The sequence below is a fragment of the Bidens hawaiensis genome, unplaced genomic scaffold (genome assembly GCF_021521415.1).
Source record: "Bidens hawaiensis isolate Kalapana, Puna unplaced genomic scaffold, B.hawaiensis_p1.1 tig00015232_1, whole genome shotgun sequence".
NCBI lineage: Eukaryota > Viridiplantae > Streptophyta > Magnoliopsida > Asterales > Asteraceae > Bidens > Bidens hawaiensis.
Genome location: NW_027492355.1, coordinates 99,063 through 119,460, shown reverse-complemented (window position 1 = coordinate 119,460; position 20,398 = coordinate 99,063). Strand labels below are relative to the sequence as shown.

General features: G+C 33.9%; 1 pseudogene across 1 annotated transcript; it reads left to right on the top strand.

The window, feature by feature from the left end:
- Window positions 1-9,382: 9,382 nt before the first annotated feature.
- Window positions 9,383-14,529, top strand: LOC143548709 (uncharacterized; annotated as a pseudogene). Its single transcript, XR_013138002.1, has 5 exons — window positions 9,383-9,537; window positions 10,824-10,976; window positions 11,789-12,045; window positions 12,126-13,177; window positions 13,259-14,529. The product of XR_013138002.1 is annotated as an uncharacterized LOC143548709 (transcript).
- The last annotated feature ends 5,869 nt before the right edge of the window (window positions 14,530-20,398 follow it).

The window sequence follows — 20,398 nt, the reverse complement described above, 5'->3', positions numbered from 1 at the left end:
TCCATGAACTTCATATACTGGTAAGTTAAGAAAACTTTAGTGACAGTATATTTACACATAATCATACAAGGTTCGGTTCAGATTTAGTTAAAGTCGAGCAACGAAGACACATTAACCATAACTGAATTCACATATATTTACACTCAAGTCACAAGCATAATGAAATAATTCAACAAACATACTCATTCTTCATAATGCAATAATACAACAAACAGAATCATACTTCATGGCATGATAGTCAACAATGTTTGGTTCAGTTAACTCTTGGTTACTTTAAAGCTCAGGCATATGCAGTTGCAGCATGAATTCAAATTTGGTAAAATACAAACATATAAGATTCGGTTCAGTTTCGGTTAAAGTCGAGTAACGAAATCACATTAAGCGTAACCATAACTGAACAGTCATTTCGGTTGGTAGCGATTTGGTTTGGTTCGGTTTTACATATCAACGGTTCGGTTTTGGTTTATAATTATCAAAAACCATTACTAACGGTTTGATTCACGATTAATATATCAAACACCTGGTGGGCATCAAAGTATTATGCTATATATAATTTTCAGTGGACAACATTGCCCTATACAAAACCCTAGAAATTGTACTATAGGGCTTGCATCGAATTGGGAATATATAAACCAAGAATACGAATTAATTACAAAGGATATATGAAACTCAAGATGAATTACCCGTGAATGAAGACATTTTTTTGAGAGAGTGGACCGTTTGATCGATCACTGGCCAAAGAACGAAGGTGTGAATTCGATTAACACTATCCCATTTGGTGAAGTCCTATCAGAAGACAATTTGGTGAGGTAATGTAAAAAGATTGAGGTGGAGAAGATAAAAGAGAAGAGATAGGCGGGAAAGACGAGCGGGAGTTGGAAATAGGGGAAAGCTTTCTTGTTCCTAAATATGGGGTCAAGTTTGGTATTTTCTTAAATTTTAGAAATGGGGTAAAGGGATAGAGAATAGGATGGAGTAGCTTTTTAACTAAATTTCTTAAATTATAAGGATGGGGATGAGTTTAGGGGATTGGATGGGAATGCTCTTATGGGTATATTAATGACCAATATCTCTTCCACTCACGTATATTACTATTCAAGAAAATACAATTAAGTCAAAATATGTTGTAACCAAATATTCTATTACACTTCATCTTCCATGAATTATCATAACATCAATGCATCTTGCTTTCTCAACAACGAAGTCTAAAATGCCTTTTATCTTTTCTGTCGCTCATCACTTCCACTTTTGGTAGCATTAGAGTCTGGTGGCTTTATCGTTGACGATTCAAAATGACCGCCTGACAACACAAAGGTCAAAATACTTGTTAAACATTAAAATGATATGAGTTAGTTATAATTTATAAAAATTAACCGTTTTTAGTAAAAGAAAAAGTAAATTTATTTTTCTTATAATTTAAGTTGTATTAATTTAAGAATTCTAATTCCTGGACATACGTGATGTATATGGTATGTGACTGCAATAATGACCCCTGCGTTGGGTCACTTTCCACTCCCACCTTTCTTTAAAATTTGAGTTTTTTTTATTATACAAAAATATATTTTTAATCTGTTGTTTCTACATGAACATTGAAAAAATGAGTTCCACAAACTTCTGAGTGGCACATTTTAAAATTTTGAAATATAAAACAACTTTTAACATTTTGAGGTTTTAAAGATTTAAGAGAAAATTATGGGTTTGACGAAGTTTGGACTTAATTAAAATGGTAACCGAAGTCGTTGAAAAATGATTTAAGGGTGTATGAAATCAATACCTATAGAAATTTTCAAACCAAATTGCAAATATTTACATTACTAAAAAAAAACGAAGGTGACCGGGATACCCTGGGTCCTTCATAACCTTCACCCCTGGTTCGATATGATAAAACCATGTTTCATTGACAAACCACTAACAGTTTTTCACCACTAACTGTTGATAAGATGATTGTGGAATGAGACAGGTGATTTAACAACAATCATATAAGTGTAACCAAGTTCGGTGAATCATAAAGTTTTCACGCAGTTAACTATGTGATGTCACAACCAATGGTGGACCTTCAATATCATTTTATACTCGGTGTTTCTTAACTCGGCATTTGAATTTTCGGTTTGGGCCAAGTCACATTGATAATGATGTACCGTCATTGCAACACAAAAGTTTTGAGATAATCATAATAATAAAAAGTTAATAAATCATTAAATAACTATTTTACCTCCCCCCCCCCCCCTCTCACATCAAAAATCAGTTGAAAAACAATAATATAAGTTATATACACAAATAAAAAATGAGGATGAATATGTTGCCTCATCCTTTGCTTCACTTATTATAGGTATACATCGACTCATTCACACAACGACTGAACTAATTGAAAGAAAACAAGGTTCTCCACATCCATCTCAGGCAATAGAGCTCGTACAACAAGATCATCTCTTTCTTCTTTGGTGGGTGCTCGTACAACAAGATCTCGAAGTGAGTAAAATATAAATAAAAAAAATCACCAAGATAGACATATGGCAAAGAAAAAGGTTGGGAGTTGGAAATCCGTCTCAAATTATGATGTACTTCCAACGATTTTCAATTTACCGTTAAAACTGAAAAATAAATTTATTCAAATGTTACATTTTCAACGGCCCATCCCCACTTTATGATATTATAATTACCAAAACAGGTCGTTAAATAGGTCAAATTAAAGCAACCCATACCCGTTTTTTGATGTTATAATAATTAAATACAAAGGTCGTTAAATAGGCCAAAACAACCCAAGTCTACTTTATGATGTTATAATTAACAAAATAGGTTGTTAAATGGGTTAAAAACTTAAAATGACATGTACCCACTTTATGCCCAAACAAAGATCTCCGCTAGTTTGAAATACCGATACATTGTACGTAGTTAAAGGTTTAAGAAACATTTATAGCGTAAACATTTGAACGTGTGTAGATTTTGTTTGTGCAATTCTCAAAAGGCCATACAATTTATAGTGTGAGTAGTTTTTGTTTCCGAATGATTTGTGAAGGAATTTGGTTAGAAACACCTAACCATACAAATTGGAAAAGCACGTTTATATGGAAAATGTTTGTTTTATGTTGGGGGTGGGGAGAAGAGGTTCAAACAGAATTTCGTTAGAAATGTACCGAACAAATGACCACGCGTCAAATATGAGAAGCAGCATAGTGACCAGAAAACTGATACCAAAGAATTACCAAAATATATATATATATATATATATATATATATATATATATATATTATGTTGCGGGGTGGAGAAGAGGTTCAAACAGAATTTCGTTGGAAATGTACCGAACAAATGACCACGCGTCAAATATGAGAAGCAGCATAGTGACCAGAAAACTGATACCAAAGAATTACCAATATATATATATATATATATATATATATATATATATATATATATATTATGTTGGGGGGGAGAAGAGGTTCAAACAAAATTTCGTTGGAAATGTACCGAAGAAATGACCACGCGTCAAATATGAGAAGCAGCATAGTGACCAGAAAACTGATACCAAAGAATTACCAATATATATATATATATGTATATATATATATATAAAAGAGTTCAAATAAAAAACAAATGTTTTGTGAGAAGTGTGACAAGAGCTTTAAAATAAAAGAAACCACCTAAATATGACACTATACAATGTAAATATGAAACAATACAATTATTTAGAAACTGCCAATCTCAACCACTAGATCATAGATCCAAGGGCCTAGATCTATTCTTATTCTTCTCACAAAAATATTGTTTTTTACATTAACCCTACCATATATATATAGCGAAAAATATTTAAAGAGTTTCAGATATATTATATATCGTGTATGGTTAAAATAAATCAAGTTGGTATAACTAGTAATATAATCGGGTATATTATATATCGTATAAACCTAATAATAATATAAAGAAATAGAAAGTCATGCCTGGTATATAATCAGTAATCGAGATTATATGTTATCAGTAATTGGATCAGATAAACGAGTATACTACTAAATCTCATAACCGTCCTAAACATGAGAATTTCAAAAGTAATTAACCCCATACCAGATCACATGTCGGATGGCCCACCCTTTCTTTAGCGACAAATTTTTTAGCACTCAAATTCCACTTTACATTGCATATCTGCAAGGTTTAATCTCACAATCTTACATCTGTGAGAAGTGCATCATACCACTAGACCAACATATTATGGATGATTATCTAACCTTATACCCGTCCCAAATGTGATTAAGGTATTACATCAAGTTTGGGATTCGTTGTCATCCCGAACCCACAACATTTAAATAGATGCACAATTAAGGTTACGGCCTTGATGTAATGGTTCAAAATCCAAATTAATTTTATTTTTCTTTTATCGTGAAATAATAAAAGAGAAGAAGTTAACTATTATAAACATTAATAAGTAGTTCACGTTAATAAACTATTTGTGTGTGTTTTGGTGTATGTGCAAGATTACAAGTAAATAAATTACTTAAAAAGAACCAACATAAAAAATTGCTTAAACTATGTGTTAGTTAAAAGAGTTCTAAAATAAAAAAATTACTTAAAATATGTGAAAAGTTGAACATGATAGTTGGCGGATAATTATTTTATGAAGTATCGAACTTTAAATTATTCACAAACGTGGGAAGCTAGCCAGCTAGGCTGCGTTCGGATTGCCATTACGAAAAGAGTAAAAGAACACATATATATGTTTCTAATTACCATTACCAAACTCATGAGACCTTCTTATTAATATGTTGGCCTACATCTTTATGTCTATATAAAAAGATGAACCTTTATGTCTTTTTTATGACCCATAAAGATACCCTGCAGAGAGATAAGACACGTGTTATTATCTCATTATATATGTAATTTGCACTACAAGTAAAAAACATATATTTTTGTTAACAAAATGAATTGAAGTTAACTGACTATACGTACAAGTTACATCAATAGCTTTCTTGAATATGTATATCTTATTATAATAATAATAATAATAATATAATTATCGTGTTTGAAAATGCAAAATAAAAATAGCATGTGGGTATATTTAATTTTGTACTGTGCTTGCATATCTTTAATTCTAAAAATTCCTTTTATAAGCTGACATTATGTACTAGTTTTATCGGAAAATAAATATGTTTGATCCGGTCCATTGGGAAAGCCATATACTGATATATTTATATCTTATATCCGAATAGTATCAACCAAAACAAAATAACAAAGTCTTGAAATCAATGTGCTACTATTTCATAAAAGTAAAAATAACAGGTATATATATCTTGAAACTTTCTAGAAACAAGAAATAATAAAAAGTATCATCTGAATTATTTAATTACCGGGCAGAAATATCTTTCGTATGATTTTTTATTATTATAAGCATTTACACTAATTAGCATCTGAATTATTTAAAAGTGTATAACGATAAATTGATGTTGAAACTTTATTCATTTAAAATAAGAACACATTAATTAAAAAGATATCTTAATATCATCATATACCATTTAAGATATCAAATGGTTTGTGTCCCACATGAAAAAAGCCTAAAGTTTGACAAAAACTGTCATTTAGTGCATTATGATCATTTTAACTAAAAAACAAACGTGACGTGAAGGTTTCTTTGATTTCATAAGGTGACAAAATATGATACATGATTTATAATTTTTTTAATAATTTACGTTATTAAATGTTTTAATAAAACACAATGAAACTAATAAATAAACTATTATTTATGTATACATAATAACCATATAATTTTAATGTTATGTAAAAACATTTATAACCAAAGAACTATTTATTTTAGTAATTGCAATTACGTTTGTTGAACTCTAAAAGAAAGATTAGTATATAAAAATTTTGGTTTTTTTTTTGCAGATATAAAAATTATCATCGAATAAGGAGTTCATTTGGTCATATTATGATATCTTTTGGTAATTTATCATCGTAATATTATAATGCATAACCTACAAAAGATATTCAATGCCCTAAATGACAAGCTTTGTAACTTTACGTCTTTACGTAGGAATAAATCATCTTTGATATCTTTATTTTAATTAGAATATATTTATATGTGTATGATACTTTTCTTTAAATAAATTAAGCCTAAAAATAATTATCGCTCAAAAAATTGTGTTTTTTAGGTGAGGATGTCACGCTTAAACCTACTTTGTTTTGGGTTATGTTCAAAGTCGACCCGTCGACCACTACGAGACCATACCCTCTAATACGCGAGAACCAGATGGAATTCATAAACCCTCACCTTTTGTCGGGTTCGAACAAGGCCGTCTCCATAAACAACAAAATGAAGTTAAGGTTTTAAGGTCCCACCTCCTAAGGCCATTTCCAAAACAAAACTAATAATTATACATTTGTAATTTGTGATTTGCGCAACGGGTAAACTGAATTAGGTCTAAAAAGGTGTGAGGAACTGCATTACTTATATATTTTCAAAAATGATAACAAAAACTTGATTATTTGAAATAAAAGCAAGATATATTTTTTAAAAATAACGCCTTGTCTTTATATATCATTTTAGGCCACCAAAGAGGTTGAGCCTGCACTGGTCGAGTTTGAACACAAAGTTAATACATTGATTCGTCCATTCATCCAGATATCTGTTAAACCGGTCAAAGAAGGAATCGAACCTACATCTCAACAATGTTATGTTATAGGCAATACCATATATTTTTATTAATCCCAAAGTAGTCGTTATCAATAATAAGATGATCACAATAATTTATTTTTCCATATAGTTAATGTTTCAAGGGGGGGGGGGGGGGGCGCTGCTGTCCTATAACCACTAATGACAAACCCTAGTAATGACTTTTGGTATGAATATTACGAAGTATTTGTGTTCGCTTGGTATAGTTTTGTTCTAAATTAGAATTGTTTATTTGTTGTTGTTGTTGTTATTATTATTATTATTATTATTATTATTATTATTATTATTATTATGAAATGTACGTAAACCTATAAAGCTGTTACAAAAATGTAAAACTATAAATTATTTTAAGTATAAATATTCTTCAAGTTATTAAATGCAAGTATTAAATTATATCTTTTTATTGAATGGCATATCTTAAAAATTGCTAACCTTTATTACCAAACCTAAAATGTAAAGTTCATTGCCTTGATCTCGCAGTTTTAAAATTGACGATGTATACTTCTGTTCCAAGTTAGAATCTCATGTTGAGTTGTTATTATTAGAAACATGATCAAAATAAATTTTATTCTTAACATGAAAATGGTGAGAACTAATTTGTTGTTATGATTAGGTTTATTTTTATAGGTGTTTGTTGCTCTTTTTTGTTCGTATTTGCTAATTTTCGATTATGAGACGTTATAAGTATTTGTTTATTTATATTTTGTTGTTATTATTAGATGTTTTCTTTTGCTGTTATAAGTATTTGTTGGTATATGCTGTTATTATTTTGTTCTTGATTTTGATTGATTTTGATTCTTTTGTTGTAGTTTTTAGGTTTTTTTCTTTGTTATTATAAGTCATTGTTTAGGTAGATTGGTATTGTAGTTGGTATTGTTTCTTACGTTCGTATTTTTAAATAAATTGACATTATTTCCTACGTACTCATGTTAAGATCAAAATGTACATGAACCTTCCCGTTATTATTATACATGTAAACCTAATTATTATTGAAAGTTACATACTCTTCAAACATATTAAATGCAAGTATTATCAAATTATATATCTTACACAATCACTAACCTTATTATCAAACCTAAAATGTAACATTCATTGTTTTGATCTGATCAAAATGATGCATTTTTTTAAAATGACAAACTAAAATTTTTTACATATATGAAAACAGTCATTATGACCGACTTTATGACCACCAGATACGTCAAATCACTAAGAATTGTGCATATTTTTTTTGAGTGACCAATTAAAAGTTTAAACATATATGAAACCGGTCACTATGACCGACTTTATGACCATGAGATTCGTCGAATCACCAAATTGTGCAAATATTTTATTGTTTTAATATAAATGCCCCCTTTTAAATATCAATAATTAATACTTAATTATTACAACTTTAATTTTTTGTTTTTCTCTAATTCATTATAAAATGCATTAATCATTATTAAACAAATAAATAAATAATTGACAATTTGGTAATGATCAAATTACACTTAATTTGTTTTATTTATTTTAGTTTTAATGTAATAATTTTAACTTTTGATGATTACACCGAAACAGAAGGCAATGGCGTAAAAAGTTGCGGCGCTACCCCATTATAAAATGCAAAACTTAAACTTTTAAAAACTATACTGGCAAGCGCCTAAAACAAATTCGCTATATTATACATGTAAATTAACCTAATTATAATTTAAGTTTAAGAACTCTTCTAAGTTATTGAATGCAAGTAACAAATTATATGTCTTACACAATCACTGACCCTTGTTACTAAACCTAAAATGTAACACCCATTCCCTTGATCTTAATAGTTTCAAAATATGTGAGAATATGTACTCACCACCTAATTTTATAAAAGAGATATCATACCACTAGATCAATAGATCATGAATTCATTTTATATATCAGTAATTAATAATTAACTTTTACCACTTTAATTTTTTGCTTTTTTTCAATTCATTAATCATTACCAAAAAAAACGTATTAGCGCATTAATGAATAATTAAATAACTAATTAATTTTTTAACAAATATCAGACCCCAATTATTTTAATTTTTCTTCCTACTTTTAACAGTTTTCCATTATACCCGATCTGCCCACCTTCCAAAAGCTCTAAAACAATAAAAGCAGTTGAGGTATACGACTATCGCACGCGCATTCTAAAAACCGTGAAATACACGTACCAATAAAAAAATTCAGTTGTGAATGAATTTCATTATTTAACATAAATGACTCCTTTTAAACTTCAATAATCAATATTTAATATATTTACATATTTACAATCTCTAATTTTTTGCATAAAAATGTATCAACTTATTAATTAAATAAAAATTATTAAAAAAATACGTAGTGAACACAATAATAATCAAACCCTAATTCACTTAATAGTTATAATACTTATCCCCTAACAATCCTCCATTATACCGGTTTTACCCTTCCCAAAAATCTAAAACCAAGAAAATTGGTTTCACAATCAATACATTAAAAAAATTAATAAAGCCTATAAGACTATAAGTCTATAACCATTACACACTCATTCAAGAGTGCGTGTGACCCACGCACCAATCACATTTAAGATAAGTGCTTTGGCTCTTTTGGACTATCCGACAAGACCAATGACAAAACATGTCTCGTGCGCGTGGAGTCAATTAGGGTTTAACATATATGATATATACATATACACCCACCTACCACTCACATATATATATACACATTAATATCACAAACAGTTATTATTATTATTACTCTCTAGAAACCCACACACGCATTTTCATATTCTCTCACTTGATTTTTATGCTTTCTCTCTCTACATTTCGTGGAAACCTAAAGTGTGACGACTAGGGTTTTCGGAACATTCGCGGGCTTAATACTCAACACCCATTTCAAATCGGTAAGTAAAGCTTCGATTTTTATAATCGGTATACAATTCTTGATCTAATGAATCTTGTTTTATTCATTTTCGTTGAGTATTGAAGAAACTGGTTGGTTTCAGATCTGGGTTTGCTTTTGGTTATTATTGTTATGTTTATGATCTGGGTCTTCAGTTTATGATGATGGATTTGTGTTATTATTATTATTATTGGTTTTGTTTATATGTTATTATTGATTTGATTGGTGTGTTGTTGTAAACCTAAATCGGTTGTCAATTTGGGGTTAATTGGATGGGTTTGAATTTGGGGTTTTCTTGATAACTGTACAGGTTTTATTATTATTATTATTATTTATTTATTTTTTTGTATTTTTTATTTATTTACTTTTTTTAGTGGGTGCGGCTGGGTATAACGAAAACCCTAATAGATGGGTTGACTTGTTGACTTTTTTTCTTCTAGCTTACTGTATACTAGGGTTTGTTTATGTTTATCAGTTTATGACTCTATGTTTATATTTATGTTTATTTATTTGTTTAATAATTTAAAAATCAAATTTTTATGTTAAATTTTGTGAATCTTTATGATATAGTTTCCTTATCTAATAGGGTTACAAAAAATGTATGCTTTATAGGTGTTGTTGTTCTACACGTGATAGGATCAGTTGGATTAATGCTGCACTCTTATTATTAATATTATTATTATTATATTTCTGTTTATTTTTGTTTCTATTGTGTATGTATGTACTTGCAGCTGTTTAGTGTAATTTAGTTGAGTCTATTAACTGGTTTTTAACTTTTTATTATGTTTAAGATACTGTTTATTATTAGTTTCTGCATTAATGTGTTTGTGTGTTCACATTGAGCTTGCATATTATGAAGTTACTTAAAACATATGATGAATAAATGATGTGAATTTTTGTGTTAAGTAATTAAGTTTATGAGTTTATATTTCTTGATTTGTAAAAGTTAAGATTATTTGTTTGGTATATCTTCCTGTTATTGTCTTACAACAGTCATGTCACAGTGTTTTTATTAGTTTTTTTAGCTGTTTGTTCCTATATATCTATGCTATATGTGACTGATGGTTAATTTTAGCTGTGACCACAGTGTAGTGTCTATATGCATGGCTCTAGTTTTACTTCTGATTTTTTAGGCTGGTCCTTTGTATTGTAATGCAATTTTTCATGCATGTTTTTATCAAAGATTAAGTCAAACTGTTTATAATCATATGCTATTATATTTTGATTTGTGTTTATTATAATTTTTTGTTAAAATTTAACTAAACATGTATGTTTCTCTTGTTACAGTAGTATTTTAGACATGAACGGAAATGACGAGAGGGGCATTGTCCCAGCATTTAACTCCAGCTACTCAACTGTGAAGATCGATTCCTTATGTATCAAACTTGGTATTAGGAAGGAGAAGGACGATGACTCAAAGTGTAGACATTTTTCAATACGGTAAGGTTTAGTGTTTCGGTTCTTATTGCATGTTATGAAGTAGATTAATTGTTGGTTGTGAATATTCGATTAACTATCTTTATTGTTGCATTCGCTTTGTTTAAACGTTTATCGAGTAGACATTTTATTGTGAATGGAATTAGAATATCAACAAATTATAAGGCTGCAATAAGTTAATTATACTTGAGGCATGTTTTTAGAGATGTTGATAACAAATGCTTTCTTTTTATGCTTTATTTTGTATGTTATACATTGTTATCTACAGTTGATAGAAATAGTACTATTTTCTACGATCACTAGCTAGTTAGTTATATGCACAAGGTTGAATGGTTTCTTGAGTAGACATATTATTGTGAATGAAATTATAATATCAACAAGTTATAAGGCTGCTGCAAGTAAATGTCTAGGAGTAATATTCGCGCATGTTTTGGAGATGTTGATAACAAATGTTTTCTTTTATGTTTTTTTATGCATGTTAGACATTGTTAACATGGATAAATATTCTTTGCACAATCACTAGCTAGCTAGTTATATTCATCTGTTTATCTATAATTTGAATAGGTTTGCTTGATGTGAATTCGTACTCCTTTTACCATGCAATATTTAGTAAACTGTCTATGATCCTTTCGGTTAGCGGCACTTATCTAATTCTTTTTGCAAATAGCATATATGTTATTATTATTATTTTTTTGAATTATATTTAGTTTCAGGCTTAATGTTTTATCTATTCAACTGTCGATTATCCATTTCTTTAGCATGCGTATATAAGATTATCTAACTGTCTATTTGACCTTTATATTTGGTCAACGCAGAGGTTATGTTGCTGGAATGCGTGAAAGGGTTAACAGTAGCGTGTTACCTTTCACTGAACTGCCACCGATGGAAGTCCCAAACTTTAGATATTGGCGTTGCAAAAAGTGCTTGCAGAATAATAATGAAGTTGCAAATGCCTCAACTGAGACCGCTTTAATCTCAGTTGATCACTGTGCATTCTCACCTCCTGCTTGGCCGCATCCTCGACAAGATATTTACCGAGCGCCATTTGTTCCTTTCGGTGAGGGCACTTCAGGTAATTTACATTTTAACAAGTCGTAATTTTTAAATTTATTTAAATTCACCAATTTTGGTTTTAATTAATTTTTTTAATAGGTAGTAAAGCTGTTGATGATGCCATGGTTGTTGACTTAGAAGCTGATGAAAGTCAAACTTCTGAAGAATTGACCGATCGAGTCAACGTTCGTCAAGAACCGACTCGACTTTGTATAACCGACAGTACTGCTGGTAAACTAGTGATCAATGAGTTGATCGATCACGATAATTCCCAAGGCAACGAGACCATAAGTCAACCTCTTGAACCTGGTCAAGAGATTGATAATTACCAAAACGGACTTCCAAAACGAAAGGCTCGAAAAGTTCGTTTACTGAAGGAATTATTATGTGGAAATACCGAAAATCAGCAACCGAAGGACGACTCGCCTTCATCGCCTCCTCGGATTAAACGAAAAACGCTCCATGATCATGACAATGATAATGATCGACATCACGATGATGATGATCGTCGTGATCCTAAAAGGTCAAAGTCTTCAAAGGCGGTTGCGGTTCCGGTTCCAGAAACCAACGTGACGGAACCTTCTAGAAATCCAGGCGGTCGTGAGTTTGAAGAAAGTATTAACAGATACGAGTGGAACAAAACCGGGGCGCAGAGGAGTTCAGTTCACGGTAGAATCGGAAGCGATCCAATGACAGCGTGGCGGTCAATATTCAGTGATATGGGAAGAACAGAAAACCGGGCTCCTCTTACTTACAGTGCGCCGAGAAGCAGAGGAACAGAACCGTACTCGAACTTCATGAACTCGCTAAAGTCAGACAAGAGAGTCAACCCTTCAAAGAAGATACCACCGAGCAACCCGATTAAAAGTAAGTTTTTCGTCGAGGATTCAAGGAGGATGCAGGATGAGAGTCGGGCCGGTGCAGGTACGGGGCTTGGGCTTGGGCTTGATCTTTCTCTAAATTATGATCCGCAATCCAACCTTCGGTCTCAACTGTCCGCTCTGAATCGCCCGTCGAACCAAGATTTCAGCAGAAAGCCCGGTTTTTTCTCGTCGGAAACGAGTAACTTTACGCCTAGGATTCAACCAGATTCGATGAGGTTGTTGGATAGAACAGTTTCGTATGGCGGTTGCTCGGGGCATCAGAAACTGGTACTGTTATATTTAATTTTGCGCTTAACGTTATTAATGAGTTGTTATGTGATTAATCTTGCGTTAGTTGTTATTTTATAGGATTTTTCTGATCCTTACAATAGGAACAATACTGGAGTTGGAGGGTACTCTGAATTCACAAGGCCTAATAATAATAATCGTCAAAGACAAGAAAATATGTTTTCGATTGGGAGATCGGATGAACGGGAAGTAATCGAGCTTATGGCGAGAAATCAATTCGAGAGGAGTTTATCTGAAGCTAACAAGAACGGGACAATGTCCGGTTTTCACAAACCTATGAACGGGCAAACGACACCTTCGCATCCTGAATATCTCAACATGATAAGACCGGGCGAGAACGTGGGTCGAAGTCCACCTCGCGGATTCTTCCATCAAGACCGAGTCTCGAATTTCACAATGAATCAGAAGAAGCCGTTTAATGGCGCTTGGATGTTGGATGCAGGCCCTCAGAGACGTTATGATTATGATTATGATTCGCGTTATCATTATGCGTTGAATGGGAACGGTAAAAGGCCTCAAACTCATCTTTATAATCCTAATAATATGCAGGTGCTTGAAGGTTTGAATAAGTACAACAGTAATACGTGTCAGCATGAAGCAGGCGGTATGCCGTTTGGTCAGGCGTATGCAAAGTACTCGGAAAAAGATAAGGGAAAGAACATGATGAATTTGGATCTAAATCTTGTGGCGGAAGAGCAAAACAATTTTGAATCTTTAGATGTGAACCGAAACCGTATGTGTGCGTTTGATTCTTCGTATTCAAATGAAGCCATACTCGCAATGCAGCTGCTAAGCTTAATGGATGCAGGGAAGTTAAGCCATCAGCCTTTCAGTTTGACTGGTCAAACAGGCGTAACGAAACCGAAACCGAGACCAAATTCTTCTTGCTTTAGTCATGGCGGCTCAACCGTGACCGAAAGAACTAGCCCGTTCGTCAATCCAATCGGAACCTCGCATACTAGCGTGCTTCGACCCAGTCAAAATGCTAATTTGACCGCCTCTAGTCATGGTCAACAAGTTTTTCATAAACAACCGGAGGTGAGGTCAAGAGGTGCGTCGTTGGTTTCGGGCGGTTTCCAACCGGTGGATTCAGTTGTGTTTCCTTTCCCGTGGCAGGCGGGTGAAGGCCGAAACACAGTGGCTAACCGCACCCTCGGACCGAGGCTTGACCCGGTCAACACTGATGTGTGCGTTTTGAACCAGAACCCCGCAGATATCAGTTCGCCTGGACCGGACAATCCGTGGATGATAAACGCTGAGGATCTGGTGCGCAAGGGTGAGAGTTCTCGTGGTCAAATAGTCAAAAGAAAGCCGTGAAGCCTGCGCTTTGAATCTGGTTTAGAGATAATATTAAAGACGATATCAATAATAAGTAACAGTGGATAAGGATAATCTAGTTAATGCATCTTTAAAGTTTTAGCTAAAGTAAGTCGAGTTATGATCTCCCGTTATCAGAGACAGGTATGGTTTTGCTTATTAGTAGTATATTCTGTCAGCTGGATATATTTATGCTATAGCTTATAGAGGTGTTTTATCTTTTTAGACATGAATTATGGTTTTTGGTTTTTGGTTTTTTAGACAATGTTGTTTGTTGTTTTATTTTATATACTCATGGTTTGGAGTTTGAGATATTGCTCTGTTGTTTATGCTCTGTTTGAATTTGGGACAAAAAGTGTAACATGTTTATAAAAACTTGATAAAAAAGTTAAAGCCGGCCGATTTTTTTAAAAATATATGGCGAGTTTTAAGCAGATAAGCGGTAAGTGTTTGGATGATACAGTTGCTGATAGTCATACTTTAGGGTGTTTGAAAAGTGTTTATTTCAATCTGATTCAAGTTTACAAGCCCCATTTCACAAACACCAGCCTGTCAAGGCCTATATGAGTTAGGGGTGTGCGTGGTGCGGTTCGGTGCGGTTTTTTACTAAAACCGAACCAAAAACCAAACTTTTGGTTTTATGATTTTTTAAACCGTTAGGTTTCGATTTTTTCGGTTTTCTGTTTTTGGGTTCGTTCGGTTTTAGATGCGGATAATTGAGACAAAACTTTTTGGGCAAACTTTTTCGGTTTTTCGGTTTTAGATGCTTGGTTTTAATTTTTGGTTATTTCGGTTCAGTTATGTTTTTTTTGGTTCTTTACAATATAAAAAACCGAACCAAAACCAATATTTCGGTTTTTGAAAAAGTTCAAAACCGAACCGCCGGTTTTTAATTCAGTTAGGTTTTTTCGGTTTGGTTTTTTTGGTTTTTTCGGTTTTGGTTTGGTTTTATCGGTTTTGGTTTGGTTTATTCGGTTTTGTGCACACCCCTAATAAGAGTTGTATAGGTGCAGAGGTGTCAGACCTATTTTATTACCTACGCCTATATGACACGAATAGCTATATACGAGGTGTATAGGCCCTGATGTCTTGTATAAACGCCTAGTTTTGTGCCCGTCCGAGTATCTTGCTTTGTCATACTCCGGAGGACGCTACTTGGTTATCTTATATAAAATAGCAAATAATGGTTTTTTTATAGAATTTACTATGAAATCCTATTAATATTAAAATTTATGGTTTTTTTCAAGTATAAAACATAAAAATAATAAATACACGCTACTTTGATTATCTTCCATGTATTATGTAGTTTTTGCAATAATTCTTAACATATTGTTAATCCCGACGTGTTATAATATGTTGAGTGTTGAAATAACCGCACAATAGTATGTTTGATTCTCGTGGTTTTATCATACGTATATAACCTTCTTAAATATACATGTTTTTTTTAGTTTTCAGTATATTCAGGCATCTTAAAACGTGGGAACATATGTGGGCCGGCTTCCCATTTGTTAGACCAATTTAAATTAGCTTTATTTTTAGCCACCAATAGCCCCCCTATTTTACTAATGATAACTTTATCAAAGCAAAGTTTCACTCAAACCTCAAAGGTTCTTTTACTACTATTAGTTTTCACATCAAAAGTAGTTAATAACTAAAAATTTACCGGAAAATAAGACGTTACACTTTGGTTTCTGTTCACTTTGTCATGTTAAAACATACACACGTGTTTTTTTGTTTCAGCGTTTGTATCATGATAACGAAAGGAAAACGAGTTTCAACATCAACTTTGAAAGAAAAACAAATGTATGGATCCTTTGTGATCTATGCACAGTTCATTTTCTCGTTAAAGGTTGTGCATATTTTCGATATATTTCTATTTCACCTATTTAAAGAAATAGCATACCCGCAGTTATTACTTTCTTGGATTTGTATAATCAACTTTGCATCACAAGATCATTGAGCAATGAAACATCCAAAGCAAGACAAAAAGTTCACAAACCTTTTACATTAGTGATCCTTCTTCAATTTTGTCAAAAGGGGTAAGTTTATATAATCTTCGTCATTATAAAAACAAGCCATAGACGGTTACCACATATCTTAGAGAGTTGTTGCCACTTCAAAATTAGAGAAAAGCTGATATTGAAGAAAACTATTGGCCAAAGGTCCATGAGTGCACGCATGATTACTCCATTAACGCTCACGACACACTACACGTCATTTTGCACCTTTTCATGTAGCTTTTATTCACTAGTGCCACTCGAGTTAGGTTGTTGGGACACCTTGGCTCATCTACGCAATGTCAATATGGCATGTGTTTGAGATCAAAACCTCCTATTCACATCATTAAACTAACTTAAACCTTTCCATTTATACTAAGTTTATGGTGGATCAAGAATAGATCTAGGTGCCACAATGTTGAATGGATCAATGGTGTAATTTCAGTTTAATAAACTTTGATAGTCATGTTCGGACCTGACCCGGTGTAAATGACCAATCCTACCCAATTCGTGGGTACAAACCAAGATTCAGATCCTCAGAGAAATTGCAACTGAACCCGAAACCGATTCCATCTTTGCCCGATCAAAACATAGTGCTGATTGGACCAAAATCCGCTAAAACTTGCACAAAACGATCAAAAATCTGAACATAGCCGGAAACCAGTTTCTAAAAAAAAGCCTTGAGTTGTGCACCTCTAATTAGAGATACACATAAAACCCGAACCCGGAACATGTGATACTCAGGTTTTTACTACCTGAAATCGAACTTGACCTTACCCGTAAGGCACAGATAGTACCTGATTTGAACCCGGTAATATCTTAAGCATATAAACTACCGGAACCGAGTTTTTCTAATACCAGAAATCGGGGTTTTCAAAAACCCGATCTTTTTCAAATACCCGATCTTTACCCGAAATTACTCAAAAAGTACCCAAAAAATTGCAACCTCTTAAAAAACTCAATCTATGCTCGAAAAATACCTGAAAAAAAATATCCGTAATTATGGTTTTACAATACCTGAAATTATTGTATTCAAAACCTGGGGCTATTCATCAAATCTGACCATAATTTCGGTCCTGGAGACCTCCATCAAATATTTTATGACCCAACGAAAGAACCTGATCAATGAAATGTCCTTAAAGCTTTCTCGTGGCCCGTTCGTAATTTTGCTACTGCGGCCAAAGGGGTATGTTCAACGTCAGCCCGAAAAAACTAAGTACGGGGCTATTCACCGAATCTTAAAATATTTTCGGTCCTAGATACCTCAATCGAATATTTTATAATCCTACGAAAGAATCGGATCAACGAAATATCCTTAAAGCTTTCCCATGGCCCGTTCGAAATTTTGCTACTGCAGCCAAAGGGATATGTTCACCGTCAGCCCAAAAAAACTGAGTATGGGGCTATTCATCGAATCTGACCGTATTTTCGGTCCTGGAGACCGACATCGAATATTTTTATCACCCAAAGAAAGAATCGGATCAATGAGATGTCCCTAAGGTTTTCCCGTGGCCCGTTCGAAATTTTGCTACTACGGCCAAAGGGGTATGTTCACCGTCAACCAGAAAAAACTGTGCATGGCGCTATTCACCGAATCTGACAATGTTTTCGGTCCTGGAGACATCCATTGAATATTTTATGAACATACGAAAGAATAGGATCAATGAAATGTCCCAAAAGCTTTCCCGTGGCCCGTTCGAAATTTTGCTACTTAGACCAAAGGGGTATGTTCACCGTCAGCCCGAAAAAACTGAGTATGGGGCTATTCACCAAATCTGACCATATTTTCGGACCTGGATACCTTCATAGAATATTTTATGACCTTACGAAAGAATCGGATCAATAAAATGTCCCTATAGCTTTCCCGTGGCCGTTCGAAATTTTGCTACTATGGCCAATAGGGTAGTGTCACCATCAGCCCGAAAATACTGAGTATGGGGCTATTCACCGAATCTGACCATATTTTCGTTCCTGAAGACCACCATCAAATATTTTATGACCACACGAAAGACTCGGATCAATAAAATGTCCCTATAGCTTTCCCGTTACCCGTTCGAAATTTTGCTACAACGGCCAAAGGGGTATGTTCACCGTAAGCCCGAAAAAACTGAGTATGGGGCTATTCACCGAATCTGACCATATTTTCGGTCCTGGATACCTCCATCGAAAACTTTATGACCCTACGAAAAAATCGGATCAATGAAATGTCCCTAGAGCTTTCCGTGGCTCGTTTGAAATTTTGCTACTACGGCCAAAGGTTCACCGTCAGCTCGAAAAAACTGAGTATGAAGCTATTCACTGAATCTGACCATATTTTCAGTCCTGGAGACCTCCATCGAATATTTTATGACCCAACGAAATAATCGGATCAATGAAATGTCTCTAGAGCTTTTCTGTGGCCCGTTCGAAATTTTGCTACTACGGCCAAAGGGGTATGTTCACCGTCAGCCCGAAAAAACTGAGTATGGGGCTATTAACCCAAAATGACCATATTTTCGGTCCTGTAGACCAGATCGAGTATTTTATGACCCTACGAAAGAATCGGATCAATGAAATGTCCCTAAAGCTTTCCTGTGGCCCGTTCGGAATTTTGCTACTACGGTCAAACAGGTATGTTCACCGTCAGCCCGAAAAACTGAGTATGGGGCTAGTCACCGAAAATGACCATATTTTCGATCCTGGAGACCTGCATCGAATATTTTATGACCCTTCGAAATAATCGGATCAATTTGATGTCCATAGAGCTTTCCCGTGGCCCGTTCAAAATTTTGCTACTAAGGCATAAGGGGTATGTTCACTGTTAGCCTGAATAAACTGATTATGGGGCTATTCACTGAAAAGACCATATTTTCGGTCCTGGAGACCTGCATCAAATATTTTATGACCCTTCGAAAGAATCGGATCAATTTGATGTCCATAAAGCTTTCCCGTTGCCCGTTCAAAATTTTGCTACTAAGGCCTAAGGGGTATGTTCACCGTTAGCCTGAATAACCTGATTATGGGGCTATTCACCGAAAAGACCATATTTTCGGTCCTGGAGACCTACATCGAATATATTTTGACCCTACGAAAGAATCGGATCGATTTGATGTCCCTAGAGCTTTCCCATGGCCCGTTCGAAATTTTGCTACTAAGGCCTAAGGGGTATGTTCACCGTTAGCCTGAATAACCTGATTATGGGGCTATTCACCGAAAAGGACCGTATTTTCAGTCCTAGAGACCTGCATCGAATATTTTATGACCCTACGAAAGAATCGGATCGTTTGATATCCCTAAAGCTTTCCCGTGGCACTTTCGAAATTTTGCTACTACGGGCAAAGGACTATGCTCACCGTCAACCCGAAAAAACTCAGTATGGGGCTATATACCCAAAATGACCATATTTTCTGTCCTGGAGACCAACATCGAATATTTTATGACACTACGAAAGAATCGGATCGATTTGATGTCCCTATAGCTTTCCGGTGGCCCGTTCGAAATTTTGCTACTATGTTCACCGTCAGCCCGAAAAAACTGAGTATGAGGCTATTCACCGAAAATGACCATATTTTCAGTCCTGGAGACCTGCATCGAGTATTTTATGACCCTACGAAAGAATAGGTTCGATTAGATGTCCCTAAAGCTTTCCCGTGGCACGTTCGAAATTTTGCTACTACGGCCAAAGGGGTATGTTCATCGTCAACTCGAAAAAACTGAGTATGGAGCTATTCACCGAAATAACCATACTTTCGATCCTGAAGACCTGCATCGAATATTTTATGACCATACGAAAGAATCGGATCGATTTAATGTTCATGGAGCTTTCCCGTGGCCCGTTCGAAATTTTGCTACTACGGTCAAATGGGTATGTTCACCGTCAGCCCGAGAAAACTGATTATGGGGCTAT